Below are 13898 nucleotides of genomic sequence, written 5' to 3' on the forward strand. Positions count from 1 at the left end.
CATCCGGGTCCTTCCGTGCGGTGCAGCAGGTCGGTAGGCGGGAAATGGCGACTGGCCGCTGCCGGGGCTGCTGAGCGGCTACGGAGCCCCCGGCGGCGGCGGTGCTGCTTCGTGCGACCAAGGTGGCGGGGGGGCCGGCCCTGCCGCCGGGGTAGCCGGACACCTGACGGACAGCAGAGACGACCAAGGCGACGACCAAGGCGGCGGGAGAAGTGAGGGACGTCCCCCTTCGCCACAGCCGCCGCCTCCTCACCCCCTCATCTCTCTCAGCGCCTCACAGGTAACCGCCGCCGCGACGCCGCCCTGGGCGACTTCTGAGGGGACAGGGAAGGCAGCGGGAGGAGGCGGGGAGCGCAGCGGGCCCCTCGGCTGCCGCCGCGGGGGAAGGGAGAGAGGAAGGAGGGGTCTCCGGGCTCGCCCCCTCCCTGGTCGGGCCTAGGCCGGAGGGGAGGGGCGAGGGGGGTCCTTCGCGCCCGAGTGACTCACGAGGCGAGCGCGGGAGGGGGGCGGGCGAGTGAGTAAACGAGCGAGCGGGAGCTTCTCTCTCCCTCTCCGCGCTCGCCTTCCCGCCCGCGCTGCTCCTCCTCCGGGGTGGGCTCTCTCTCTCTCTCTCTCTCTCTACTCGCGAGTTGGATTTGTTTTGGGGGCGCCGCAGAAGGAGGAGCAGCAGCACCCGAACGAGGCGCTTGCGTCCTCTCTCTCTGCCTGCCTGCCTGCATGCTTGTGAGTGGGACTGGCGCTGAGAGCTCCACTCGCGCACGCCTCCTGTTTGTGGTCAGGCCCTAGACGAGTGTGTTGGAGTGGGGCGGGGGAGAGAGGGAGGTTGCCCCAGAGCATGTGCAAAGCCTCAACAAGAGCAGGCAGGAAAGGAGAATGGATCCTTAGGCGTTGTTGGACTCTTGTGTTGGATGAACATTGGAAGGCCCTGGGGCTAGATGCCCCAGGCACCCCCACCCCACCCCACCCCAGATGGTAACACTGGCCTTCTTGCCTGGGATTTGTGGCTGGGGATTAGCCATTGAACACACCTGCGAAGCCTGCTTGTCATGCAAAACGCCCCAGGTTCAGTTCTCAGTCACATCTCAGGTGGGATTGGGATGGTCTCTTGCATGCCACCCTGGAGAGTCATTGCTCCCTGTCTGTGGGCAGGTGGTCCAGTGGTATGACTTTGTATCAAATGGCTTCCTATGCTCTGTGCCTAAGCACTTGATGCACAACCAGGTGTGGGACCACGGTTCCTGTCATGCTGAGGAGTGTATTGTGGATCCGCTGCTTAATATGGAAGGTATCTTAATATATGCATTTTGAGCTCCTTTTAAAAAAAGAGAGAGCTCCAGGCAACATTTATAATTTTAGCTTCTCAACAGCCCTGTGAGGAGGGTTAAGTTGAGGCAGGGTAACTGGCCCAAGGTCACCCAAGGAGCTTCACTGAGTGGTGGAATTGAACCTGGGTCTCCCCACTCAGAATCTGACATAACATTTTTGTGAGTCATTTGGAATTTATTCAGGCATGGAAAGCTCCTGTAAGCCATGTATTATACTCCTGGTCTGTGGTTGCCCTTCATCTCTATAATTGTTTATTAGGAATGTCCAATGTGGGGCTACCCAGTGTTCCTTTTTAATATATTTGTTGAGATTGTGGGGAGAGGTTATTGTCTTGGCCATAGAATTAAGCTCAAATCCTTAGGGACTTGTGGCATGTTCTAAGCTAAGGGGCCATACCTCTGCTGGGGTAGGACAAATTTTGACTGCTCACAATGGCACTGAAGAATGTGCCCAGGCAACCAAGTACCTGCCAGGGATGCTTTGGATGTGGCTTTGTCTGCCAAACGCATACCAAGGATAAAGCAATTGGGGGTCCTTTGACAGGAAAAGTGAGACAATATTTCATTGAACTCAAGTAGCTAAGCTATTATTACAGAGATAAAGAGTATTCACAGCAATCAGTACAACAATATATGGTTTATGGGGACTGGGAGTCAAGTGGTATGTTTTACTCATCCATCAGCTGCATCAAAATAGTAGGAATTATCAGATTGTGTTGCTGAACAAATGTATACAACTCTGCACTGAGGCTGCCTGTTGCTCTCAATATTTGGGCAATTAAATCTGAATGAATGTAGTTACCTGTTTGGCATCAGCAGTTCTTCACCTGCCCATGGCTTGTGGTGGAAATAGTATCAATGCACAGTGCTTGAATGTGTCAGCCGAATTCTAAACTAATAATACTCCCAAGTGCTGAGTTTCTAATACGGGAGTTTACAACTCCAACTTTGTTTATGGATTCACTTTCTTATTATTGCTATTTATATAACACTGTCAGTGCCTGTGGTGCTTTAGGGAGACATGCCCTGAGGAGCTTACAATCTAAAATTTGATACATTGAGAGCAGGGGAAGGGCAGGTGAGATAAATGGGGAAGGAATAAGCGGTTGTTGCAATGGCTTAAGCTTGGTTGCAGGTTTAACTGCAGCCGGGCAACCTGGTATTTTCCAGAAATTTTGTACCACAGCTCCCTTTTTTGTTATAGTCCAAAACAACCAGAAGGGCATCCAGTTGGTGAAGAACACTATAGGACATAGGAACAAGGGAGCCAAGTCAAAGGCCTCATGAAAAATAAATCTTTGAGAAATTTGAAGAAAGTGGCATCTCTTGTTGATATACGAGTACAGCACTAGTTTGACTCCTGTTTTCCCTAGAAGGTTTCAAATCCATTTGTGAGCATTAATTACTGCTAGCTTGTATTGAACAAAAATAGGAATATTTATTTCCAATTTATTACAAAGGGCTGGTGCTGCAAAGGTTAATTATTAGTGTAAACAAAGGGCTTTGAATGGAAAATGGCCCACAGAAATGAAACTGTAAGTTACTGGTTTAATTTAATGGTAGCCCTGTGAAGTATGATAGTTGTATCTCATCTGCACATGAAAGAATGGAGGTACCGAACACCTGTGATGCTTTAATAAATGATGTACATGGGTGACAGAAGAATGAACACATTTGAGTGCTACTTTTCCTGCATTGCCTAAATAGAAAACAAACTTCATTTCAGTGAAATGGGCATATTCTTTCTTCTCCTGAGCTTCCACTTTTGCATCAGAGAATTACTTTTAGAGTTATAGTTTTGGGGGCTTTTCAGATTTTGGCTAGGTTTATTAGTCAGCCCCAGTTTGTTGTCCCTGGTCAACCAAATTTGCTGTGCATCCCAAAGGGGTGTGTGTGTGTGTGTGTGTGTGTGTGTGAGAGAGAGAGAGAGAGAGAGAGAGGTGAGTGTGAGTGTGGGTAGTCGAATGTGTAGAAGTAGTTGGAGCCCCTTGTATGGCATCTGCCTACTGTAAAGCTCTTCCTCCTGCCCCAACATCTAAAGATAGGGAAATGGCAAGGATCTAGTACCGTCTTGGGGTGGAGATGGGAAGTTAGGTAGGGTCAAATGTTGGGTGAGGGCAGAACAAGGGGCGTGAGAAGAATAGACACATAAGGTTTTCCCAGGATGAGGGTGTAGGTTTGGGCAAATTGGGGAACGGCCAATGTTTGAAACTCCCATTGTTCTAGGTGCATTTTGCGACAGGGAATTTCATTAGTGCAAGCAGTTTCTGAGCTCTGGGCACAGTACTGTGCCTAAGATTTCAGATTTAAACTGCAGAGTGGAAGGAAAGGAAGACATTTTTCTGCCTCCCCACTTCCAGCTACTCTCTGAAGACTGGAGAAGAGACCCTCTTAAGAATATTAGGGGGTGGGCAGGGGAATGACTAGATCATGTAAAAAATGAACATAATATTTTATCTGCAGTTTATTCATTTTCAACTTTGTATTCTTGTTATAAAAAAGTACACTAGACATTCTGTTGTTGCACCCATAACCTAGGTTTAAGGTGCCATTTAGCTTAAGGTTACCAGATGTCCTGGTTTCCTGGGGACAGTCCCCAGATTTACAAATCAGTCCCCTGACAAAATCCATATATTTAGTGAGAAGTTGAAAAGTGTCCCCGAATTCATTGAAAAAAAATCTGGTAACCTTAATTTGGCTCCTAGCTTTCATATCTCAGTTTCTAACACTGGAAATGGCCTTATACTAGAGCAGATCATTTGCCCATCTAGCCCATTATTAGTTGCTTTGATTGACAGTGGCTGTCCAGGATCACAGGCAGAGTCCTTTCTCCATCATTTGATGTGGTCCTTTTAACGGGAGATACAGTCATACCTCTTCTTGCGAATGCTTCATGTTGAGTTTTTTCGGGTTAAGAATGCGGCAAACCCAGAAGTGTTCACTTCCGGGTTTCTCTGCATGCGCAGAAGCGTTCTGCGCAGAAGCTCTCTATCGCGCTTCACACATGTGCAGAAGCGCCACTCTGGTTACGGACTTTTTGGGGTGCAAACGGCACCTCAGAACAGATCGTCTCCCCAACCAGAGGTACCGCTGTACACTGGTATGTCAGGTTAAGAACTTAATTCGTTCTGCAGGTCCGTTCTTAACCTGAAACTGTTCTTAACCTGAGGTCCACTTTAGCTAATGGGGCCTCCCACTGCTGCCGCGCCGCCACCACCGCATGATTTCTGTTCTCATCCTGAAGTAAAGTTCTTAGCCCAAGGTACTATTTCTGCGTTAGCGGAGTCTTCAACCTGAAGCGTCTGTAACCCGAGGTACCACTGTACTAGCGATTGACCCTGGGACCTTTTGCAAACAAAGCAGGAGCACTGCTCCTTGAGTTGTAGCTCCTCTCCTGAAGTAAAGCAGGAGGTGAGCTGGGGCCCTTTCCAGAGGGCATGGGGCATATGTCCCCTGCAAACTGGCAGCTGGATGGTTAGTGATGCTACTTCCTTGTTTGCTTCCACATGGTGTCTTGTTTCCTAGCTGAGCACATTCTCTGGGACATGCAGGATTTGTTTGTTTTGTTAATAAGAGTTTGTAAGCCACCTTTCTGTATTTGACGCCCAGGGCAGCTAACAGCCACTCTGATGTATCTTGCCTGCCTGCTTAATTGGTTTTAGTGGGTCTACTCTGAGTAGAACCCCTATGTGGCATCATTGCTCTGATACATCCCATTTTATTGCCATTATTTAGTGGTGAGTGGTTTCTCCTTGCAGGTGGAGTGTGGTTCTGGTTTATGAAATTCTTTACTCCTCCAGTGTTTTTCAAATTTTGTGAATCCCCACCTCACTGGGTTGCATCCACTCAACAAATCTTTCCTCTTCTTCACATAGCATCTCATTGCCAACCCGAGCCTATTGGAGTCAGGGCCTCCATTCCCCAGCCTCTCCCTGCCAGATTCCATTTAGGATACAATGAGGCTTCACTGATAAATCTACTGCATACAGTTTTAAACGTCTTATTTATAGCACATCCCAATTTGAGAGAGACCGTTTCTCTTTTCCTGTAGAAGCCTGGTAATGTATTTGTCTTATCCTGGTCTTTTAGTTGTGGGTTTTGAAAACCAGGAGCAGCTTCAGTTTTTTCAATCAAATCTTGTACATGAAAAGAGAAATGATACTGGGTATGTACTACTTGCAAATATATTGAAACAAAGTTGTCATTCCTCAGAGTAACACTTGTGGTGCCAAAGTTTATAATTGGCAGGGCAGGTGTGATATCATATTTTAATATACTGTACCTGCAATAGTTTGCATTTTACTGGTTTTCAGTGGTAGACCATGAGGAAGCTTCTTTCTCACATATTTAATGACTTTAAGGTGTTTGCACACCAGGACTAAGTAATTTTTAGGAAAGCATATTTCTACATTGCTAGGTAGACATTAAACCTTATGTGAAGTATGTGGAAGATCCTTCAGAATGCTCAGTGTGTGCATGCACAGTGAATTCATTGGATGATTGAAACAGAGACATTGTTTCTGTTTCAAGAATATGCAGACTTGTTTGAAATGTGCATACAATATTAATCGGTAAACTGTATAAATTTGTTGTTGGATATATGTAAACAAACTTTCCTGGCCTCATATTTGGCTTGTCGTTTTCAGCAGTTCCATGACACTTCAGTCTTCCAAATATTAGTCTCCTCTGGAGCAGGTCTGGAAAAATATCTCAACAACCCAGAAACCTGAACAAAGTATTCAAGAAGGGCCATCAGAGTTTGCAGCAGGAAATCCTTTGATACCTAGGTGTCCAGGCACCCTGGAAATTTCCAGACCCATTTCTGTGAGTGGCTTTTCTCAAGCAGCATATGACCTAATTGAATGGATATATATATATGTAGGGAAGGAAATAAAAAATACGGTCCCAAATGAATAGTCTTGCATTGTCATTATTATTGAGTGACTCTCTCAAATTCAGTATAGCTACGGTAACATTTTGGGTGAGCTTTCTTCATGTTTGGTGAAGAAATACAAACTCTGAAAATGAGGAAATAAGTTTCAAATTACTGTTGTTAAGTCTGACCTATGCATGAGATTACAAAGTTGTTCTTCCAGATTTATGGCTTTGTGACTGATCCCTTTTCTTTTCTTTTCTCTTCTCTCCCTCCGCCCCCCATGTTGCTCCTTATTGCTATTCACTGACTTTGAACTTCATGTTTGTGCCTATGGTAGGGATAAACAGTTTTGTTCTTTTACCCAGGCTATCTCAGGCTGCCCTCTCAATATGCACATTGGTTTCTCATTCCAGTGCATTAACTAAGAAACTAGCAAAAGGAAGTAAGGTGTGTAAGAATGAAAATTTTGATAGAGCTTTCCATGAAGTTAATGTGGAAGGGAGGGATTAAAAATCATTTTGCCATGTCTTCCTGTATCATGAATGGATAAGGCGCATTAGGTGGTGCCTGCCAGGTCCTCTATTTACACTTACATTAGGAATGAGGAAATCAAAGAGCTCTTTGCCTGTGCCCTGGCTTGGGTGAAGCCAATGTTACTGTCCTTTCAGCCTTTCCCTCTGGTAAAAAATGATAAAAAAATATTTGCCAACCAGAGACTACAGAGCATCTCTCAACCAGACTTCTGAAGTCAGTCCATTTGGATAGTATTGGCTTTCATAAGATGTTTCCTCTTAGGGTCTAAGAGAATCTACTAAGTTTGTTTCATTTGGGGGCAATGGTGTTTTATTCTTTAAATATATTTAAATGCTGTTTGGGGGCACCACATAGGACCCCCAAGGAAGCTCACAAAACATAATAAAATTACAATCCAAAAATAAAATAATCAGTTTTAACAAACACCAGAAAACCAAAATAGCATCTTGATAAACCATTACTTCGGAGATTGGATAACATCAAACATATGTCTGAACACAACAAAACCGGGAAAGTGGTAGTGGGGGTGGCGGCACTGAACTGGCTTCCCAAGGGTGACATCACCAAAAGGCCCTGTCCTTCATACTCACCAGATATATCTTATATATACAACAAGTTCCACAATTTTGGTGGTTTCCTCAACAACTTTTGGGATGTTCTGGTTTTTACTTTTTGAAATATGGCAACCCTAATATAGGGGTTTAAAGGTAACCGCCTGTACTTTCAGGTGGGCTTGGAATTGCATTTGGAGCACTGTGGATTGAAGTAGCAACAGAGTTGCATGCTCCAAGTAATGGACCCCTGTCAACAGCAGGATGAAGCATTTTGAGTCAACTGTAATGACAAGACATATACGTAATTAAAATGACAGTCCTGCGTACAGCACATTGCAGCAGTCCGACCTTGATGTATGATATCTTGTGTGATCAGCTATATGGAACAGAGTGATTCAAGTGTCATGATCGCTGTATTGCAATTAATTATCAGTTATGTAGCAATATATTCTACTTCTGAATTGCTAATATAAATGCTGTTGTAGATTTAAATGGGGAAGCTATTTAGTAAAAATACTTATTTTAATTACAATGGTACCTCGGGTTACATACGCTTCAGGTTACATACGCTTCAGGTTACAGACTCCGCTAACCCACAAATAGTGCTTCAGGTTAAGAACTTTGCTTCAGGATAAGAACAGAAATCGTGCTCCGGCGGCGCGGCAGCAGCAGGAGGCCCCATTAGCTAAAGTGGTGCTTCAGGTTAAGAACAGTTTCAGGTTAAGTACGGACCTCCGGAATGAATTAAGTACTTAACCCGAGGTACCACTGTATTAGTATATCATGCATTTAATCCAAATTGAACCTTTAGGATCACAGCAAGATAAATAATTTACTTGGTGGGCGAATCATACACTTTGTCATTTAAAAAAAATATTTATATTCCACCTTTCCAACTACAGTAGAGGTCTTCAAAACATTTTACACAATAAAAGCAAATAAAAACAAACAACCATCATATTAAAATGCAGTGGTGACATTGAATGTCCTATATGCTACATCAATAAGTACAGTGGTACCTTGGGTTAAGAACTTAATTTGTTCTGGAGGTCCATTCTTAACCTGAAACTGTTCTTAACCTGAGGTGCCACTGTATTGGAGAGAATTGGAGGTACTCTTTAGCCTCATTTGGATATCACACTAACCAATGATGTAGTGTTTTGTGAATGAGCCTCAGTCTCATATTCCTCTCTGGTGTGGATGTGCGGAGGAAATGGGAAGCTTTTGTTCTGTTTCTAACTGCAGCTGGGCAAACTGGGTAGTCTTAACTATGGTTTACTGAAACTAGTCAACTTCATGCTATGGTTTATTGAAAATGGAAGTGACATCAGCAGATCTCTTCATGACCACATTGGGGACGGGAGGTTTGTTCACATAATGTTAAGACATAGTCCAAATGAGGCCTTTGTATATCTTTTGGGGGGAAACGCTCATTTCATTAGAAAATTGTTGTGCCACAATTTCAGTTTAATTTTAGATCTTTGAATGTGTGAAAACAAAACATGTATCTTCTTCTTTTGCCCTACCCACACTGTTTTCATTCAGTTCGGCTTGACTCCCAAGGAAATAGTTACAAGCAGAATAGATGCCATGTGTAAATAATAACTTTTCTATATTGCATTTTGACACTGAAAGTTAGACCAATATAGTTATTGTGTTTAAGAAGGGGCAAGTCTGATTCAGGCGTATACATTTTTCATGATGTACTTTGTACAAATACATACAAAGTAGTATTCCTACAAATATTTTAGACTGTGTGCTTTCAATGGTCCTTATTTAATCAGTGACTTAGCTTTTAATACAAAATTCCATTAGGCTGCAGTATTAAGTGTGTTTATTTGGAAACTAGTTTTAATGAAATTAGTAGGAAGTATGACCAGCAACCAGTTGAGCTGAGTCAAATTAATGGCATTCTGTGTGACCTCGAGGACAAGTTGCTTGATGTATTTGGGCCTGAGGGGTCATTCTTACATTATGTTTTTGTTTTGGATAGATATACATTCATTGTATTGTTAACATGTTATTTAAAAAATGTCACTTTCTACAGAACAGTTAGGACAACAATTTATGAGGTTTAAACATGACCTTGAAGAAAGTTACATACATGATTGCCAGAGGCTGATGCCCCCCCCCCCAAAAAATAGATGTAGCTTCTGAAAAGATCCCTAATCCTAGTTTTGTGCCCCCTTTGTGCCCTTTCTTGATCACAAAGAGAGAGGTAACTGAATAATTATTACTGGTCATGGAAGCTGGAAGCTGCTGAGCTCCCATAACATCTCTTTCCTAGCTTATATTTTGTAAGAGTTATTTCACTTCAGTAACTACTTTCTTATTTAATCTGAAAATTGTTCATGTATCTTTTATATCACACTGCATAGTATGGTAGGTACTGTCCAATAATTACTTCATAGGCTGCAATTACACATTTTACAAGATTGCAGATGGGCAGCTCGTCGGTACATGTAAACCACCAAATGTTTCTTGCCGGGGGGGTTTTTTTTTTTACTCTCCTTTTGCCCCTACACACTGCCAAAGGCCCAGTCATTTTCCCTATTTCCTTGAATGTTGGATTCTCCTAGAGCAGCTTGTGGCAGAGGCTCACCCCCAGACACCATCCTACGTATGTAAGCCAGCCTGCGCTAGCTCCCAAATAGCTGTGTGTCAGGCTGTGGGGGTACATTATTATGATGAGGAGGGCAGCGCAAGGAAGGATGGGCTAACCCTACCCTCCTTGTACATATTCACTGACCACTCACTGGTGCATGTGAGTTCAAAATTGTTGGCAACTCCTGCACTTAACTGTGGTTTAGCATGATGTGCCATGAGCTGGGATGAACCTCAGGGTTCTGCATTGCTCTCTCCTTTCTGCTGCCTTATCACAGCATGGAAAACAATTTTGACTGTTTTGTTTCACTGTCCCTGAATCTCAGCTTCTTGTTGTTTGGCTTATGTTTTATAGTAAGCGCCTGTCAGTTTTAGAACAAGCTAATTCCAAACCATGGGTTATGACGTTGTCTTGTTAAACTAACCAGAGTTTATTGTCATAAGTTTCAGGGAGAGTGAAGCAAAATGCAGTCTGAGTAATTTTCCAGGCCATGTGGGCTGATGATGCCACTGTTGGGATTGTTCCATCTTGTGCACATCATGCTAAAGCAGGGGCGGGGAGGCTTTTTCAGCCTGAGGGCCACATTCTCTTGTGGAAAAAAATTGTAGGGTCTGCATGCCAGAGGCAAAAGTAGGTGGGGCAAGGATGCTACTCTTTCCTTTGTAGAGTAGGCTACATTCCAGCCATGCAAAGTCAGAGGTTTCTACAAGTGTCTCTTCCCACCCCTTCACATATTTTCATCCATGCAATCACAGTTCAAGGACACATTCCAGCCAATCAAACACTTGAGGAGACTACAGAAATAGGGCTTGTGAGAGGTGTGGCCTGAGAAGAAGGGGTGTGGCCAGAGACTCGATAGAGGGGGCTCCATTTTGCACCTAGACCTTAGGTTCCCCAAACGTGTGCTAGACCATGGTTATAGCCTTATGAACATTGCCACTGAGTCATATGAGACAGGTAATTAGTAATCCCATTTAACATTTAAAATATAGTTTGAACAGAGTATAATTTATTTGGCTTGGTCAGAGTCATCTAAAAAGTTGATGATTAGGCATAGATTGGAAACAGGTTTGATGGTTTTTTAAATTTGCCATTTTTATAGTCTGCCTTTGCTGAAAGATCCCAGAGTAGAAATACAAAAAATCAAAGTTAAGCAGTAATATCAAAACAGGCCAACATGAATTCCATACAACAAAATGACAGCAGCCCTGAAAGTCCAATCCAGTGTACCACACCCCTTTTTAAAGTGCCCAGAAATGGACATAAAATTCCAGATGAGGTGTGACTAATGCAGAATAAAGTGGAACTGTTGCTTCTTGTTATTTGGAAACTGTGGTTCGATTAATGCAGCCTAAAATCACAATAGGCCTTTTGCAGCCTTTTCATATGTGCTGTTTCCAAGCAGAGTACAGTGGTACCTTGTGTTATGGACGGGATCCGTTCCGGAGGCCCGTCTGTAATGTGAAATGCCCACAACTCGAAGCACTGCGTCTGCGCAGGCACGTGGCACGATTTGGTCTTTTGCTCATGCGCGAAGCACAATTTGGTGCTTCTGCGCATGCGTGAGTGGCGAAATCCGGAAGTAACCTGTTCCGGTTCTTCCGGGTTGCTGCGGGACGTAATGCGAAAAGATGCAACATGAAGTGGACACAACACAAGGTATGACTGTATCTCCCATCTTATTACTGTTTGTGAATATATGTTTGCTTCACCATGTGCAAAGCTTTGCTTTTGTATCTGATGAATTACATTTTTTAGTTTCCACTCAATTTTCCCCACAAGTCATGCTACTTTTAGAACTTTGCACACTGTTTTCTTTTGGGGAGAAGGTGGAGGCAAGATTGATGTAGAATCTGATGGATTACTTAAGATTAATTGGCTTTAGACACCAGGTCTTTTTGCATGGGTGAGCATATTGTTAAGGAAATGCAAACTTTTTCCACCAGGCCTTTGGCTTTTAATTATCTATGGCCTTGTTGCATAGTGGGATGTTTTAATCTAGCTTTAAAAAAATAAAATTATCTTTTAGACAAGTTTTTAAAAAAAAAATATTCTGGTTTTAATGTATGTGTTGTTTTTTTTGCTTAGAATACTTTTTGTGGTTTTTTTGGTCATGTTTGAAAATGATTAATAAATTTAATAAATAATAACATCTAAAGACCCCTGGCTCTCCACCCCACCACATCATACAGATGACTAATATTATTTAAAAGTGGGTGGAAAGCCAGGGGAATCAGAGGTGGCTGAACATCAGGAAGAATTTTCCGGCAGTAAGAGCTGTTTGACAGTGGAACAGACGCCCCTGAGAGGCGTGGACTCCCTTTCCTTGGAGGTTGGATGGTCATCTGTCATGTATGAGCTAGTTGAGATTCTTGTATTGCAGTGGGTTCTTTTCAACTCTACAAATCTATGATGCTTCACTACCTTTTGGGGGGGTAGTGTCTGTAACTTTTCAATTGGTTACTATTTAAATTACTCCTGTTATGAAGTGTGTGTGTGTGTGTGTGTGTGTGTGTGTGTGTGTCATATACATTTTAGCTTTGCAGAGACATGTGATAGCCTTCCTGCATTTCAAGGCCCTACTGTTTATAATTTCCCCCTCTGTATATATGTGTATAATATTCAAAGAGAACAGTTTTTGTATCTGGTGGAAATGGGCTGCAGCCCATGGAAGCTTATATAATAATAAAACTGTTAGGCCTTTAAGTTGCTACAACACTCTGCATTGTCTTTTCCCCAAATTGCTGCCATTTAACAGGTGCTGCTGCCTGTTTTATTTTTCTCCATTCAGTGTGCTGCTGCTGCTGCTGCATGGGAAGAACAAATGCCTGCCTCCAGTAGTAGGCACTCTGGGCATAAGCAAATCTTCAAAAAAGATACAAGTGCCTTTGTTAAATTTTAGAGGTTATTTAGACTTCCAGTTGATGGTAACAGACGACAACATCACAGAATGAGACTTGAATGAGTCGGACAGGTTTTCATCTCTTTGGAGTAAGGAAATTATTTTTAACATTCTGGTCGGTCACAATAGACTAGACTTATTTTTTATACTTGCGCAGTGGGCTAGACATTAACTACTGGTTAGTGTTTGGAGGTTATATAAATAAATATCCCAACAATGATACAAAAAATGAAAACACTTTTGTGCTATTCTTCTGCAACTTCATTCTCTAGATATTCCTCAACCAAAATAAGCTATAAATTGCTATGTGGTTCTTACACACACACACACACACACACAGAGAGAGAGAGAGAGAGAGAGAGAGAGAGAGAGAGAGAGAGAGACTAGTTAAAGAAAAGTATGCCTTATTCTTACAGCTTTGGAGGTCACTTCTGCTTACCATAGAGAATTCAGACTGATAATACTGAAACACTATACACATAAGTTGCCAGGGTCAAAAGAACTCCACAAAATTATGTTTAATATTTTAGATATTTCTCATCTCTGTAGAATCTTAGACCAGAAGTGGTTCTTGTAAGAAAGTGATTTGTGAGAAAGTCACACAAAGGGTGAAAATAGAATATTTTGTCCATTTTCATAGTAGACATTTCACTTCCCTTAATATCACTACAAACTGTTTTAGAGGTCAATAGTACCCCAAAACCCTTTAAAAACATTTTTTCTCTAATTCTTCATTAAAAGGTAAAGGTACCCCTGACCATTAACAAAACCCAGCACAGTGATTCTTGCATTCATTCCATAAAAATGCTGCAATTCAGACAGCAGCAAGTCCATGCCTAAGATAACTTTACACTGGCTCCCACACCATTTCAGGACTCTTCCTACTTGTGTGTTGTGTAGTATGCCAGTTAGTCCTTACTTGTTAGCCTACCAAGTGTTAAATAGTAGGCAGAAATAATTGCTGGCTGATAAAGCTTATAGTGTAAGAATAAATGCCTGGGAACCACAAAAATCAAGCCAGTTAAGTCTTATAATTACTTTGTTTTGCTTAAAATTACAAACATGCCTGAGGTAAGCAATTAAAGATGCCAATAAAATTATT

At 42.6% G+C, this 13898-nt stretch overlaps 1 protein-coding gene across 3 annotated transcripts in view; it reads left to right on the plus strand.

The window, feature by feature from the left end:
• The first annotated feature begins 40 nt into the window (after nucleotides 1-40).
• CTDSPL2 (CTD small phosphatase like 2) overlaps nucleotides 41-13898 on the plus strand; it is a 40366-nt gene continuing 26508 nt past the window's right edge. The window contains exons 1-2 of one of the 3 annotated variants that reach the window (XM_080982188.1): nucleotides 41-280; nucleotides 5972-6149. The gene's annotated coding sequence lies outside the window, so the exon portion shown is untranslated. The remainder of the gene's footprint in view (nucleotides 281-5971; nucleotides 6150-13898) is intronic. The other 2 variants (XM_080982189.1, XM_080982187.1) reach the window with 2 other exon arrangements.

The sequence above is a fragment of the Podarcis pityusensis genome (assembly GCF_964106645.2).
Source record: "Podarcis pityusensis genome assembly, chromosome: 14".
Taxonomy (NCBI): domain Eukaryota; kingdom Metazoa; phylum Chordata; class Lepidosauria; order Squamata; family Lacertidae; genus Podarcis; species Podarcis pityusensis.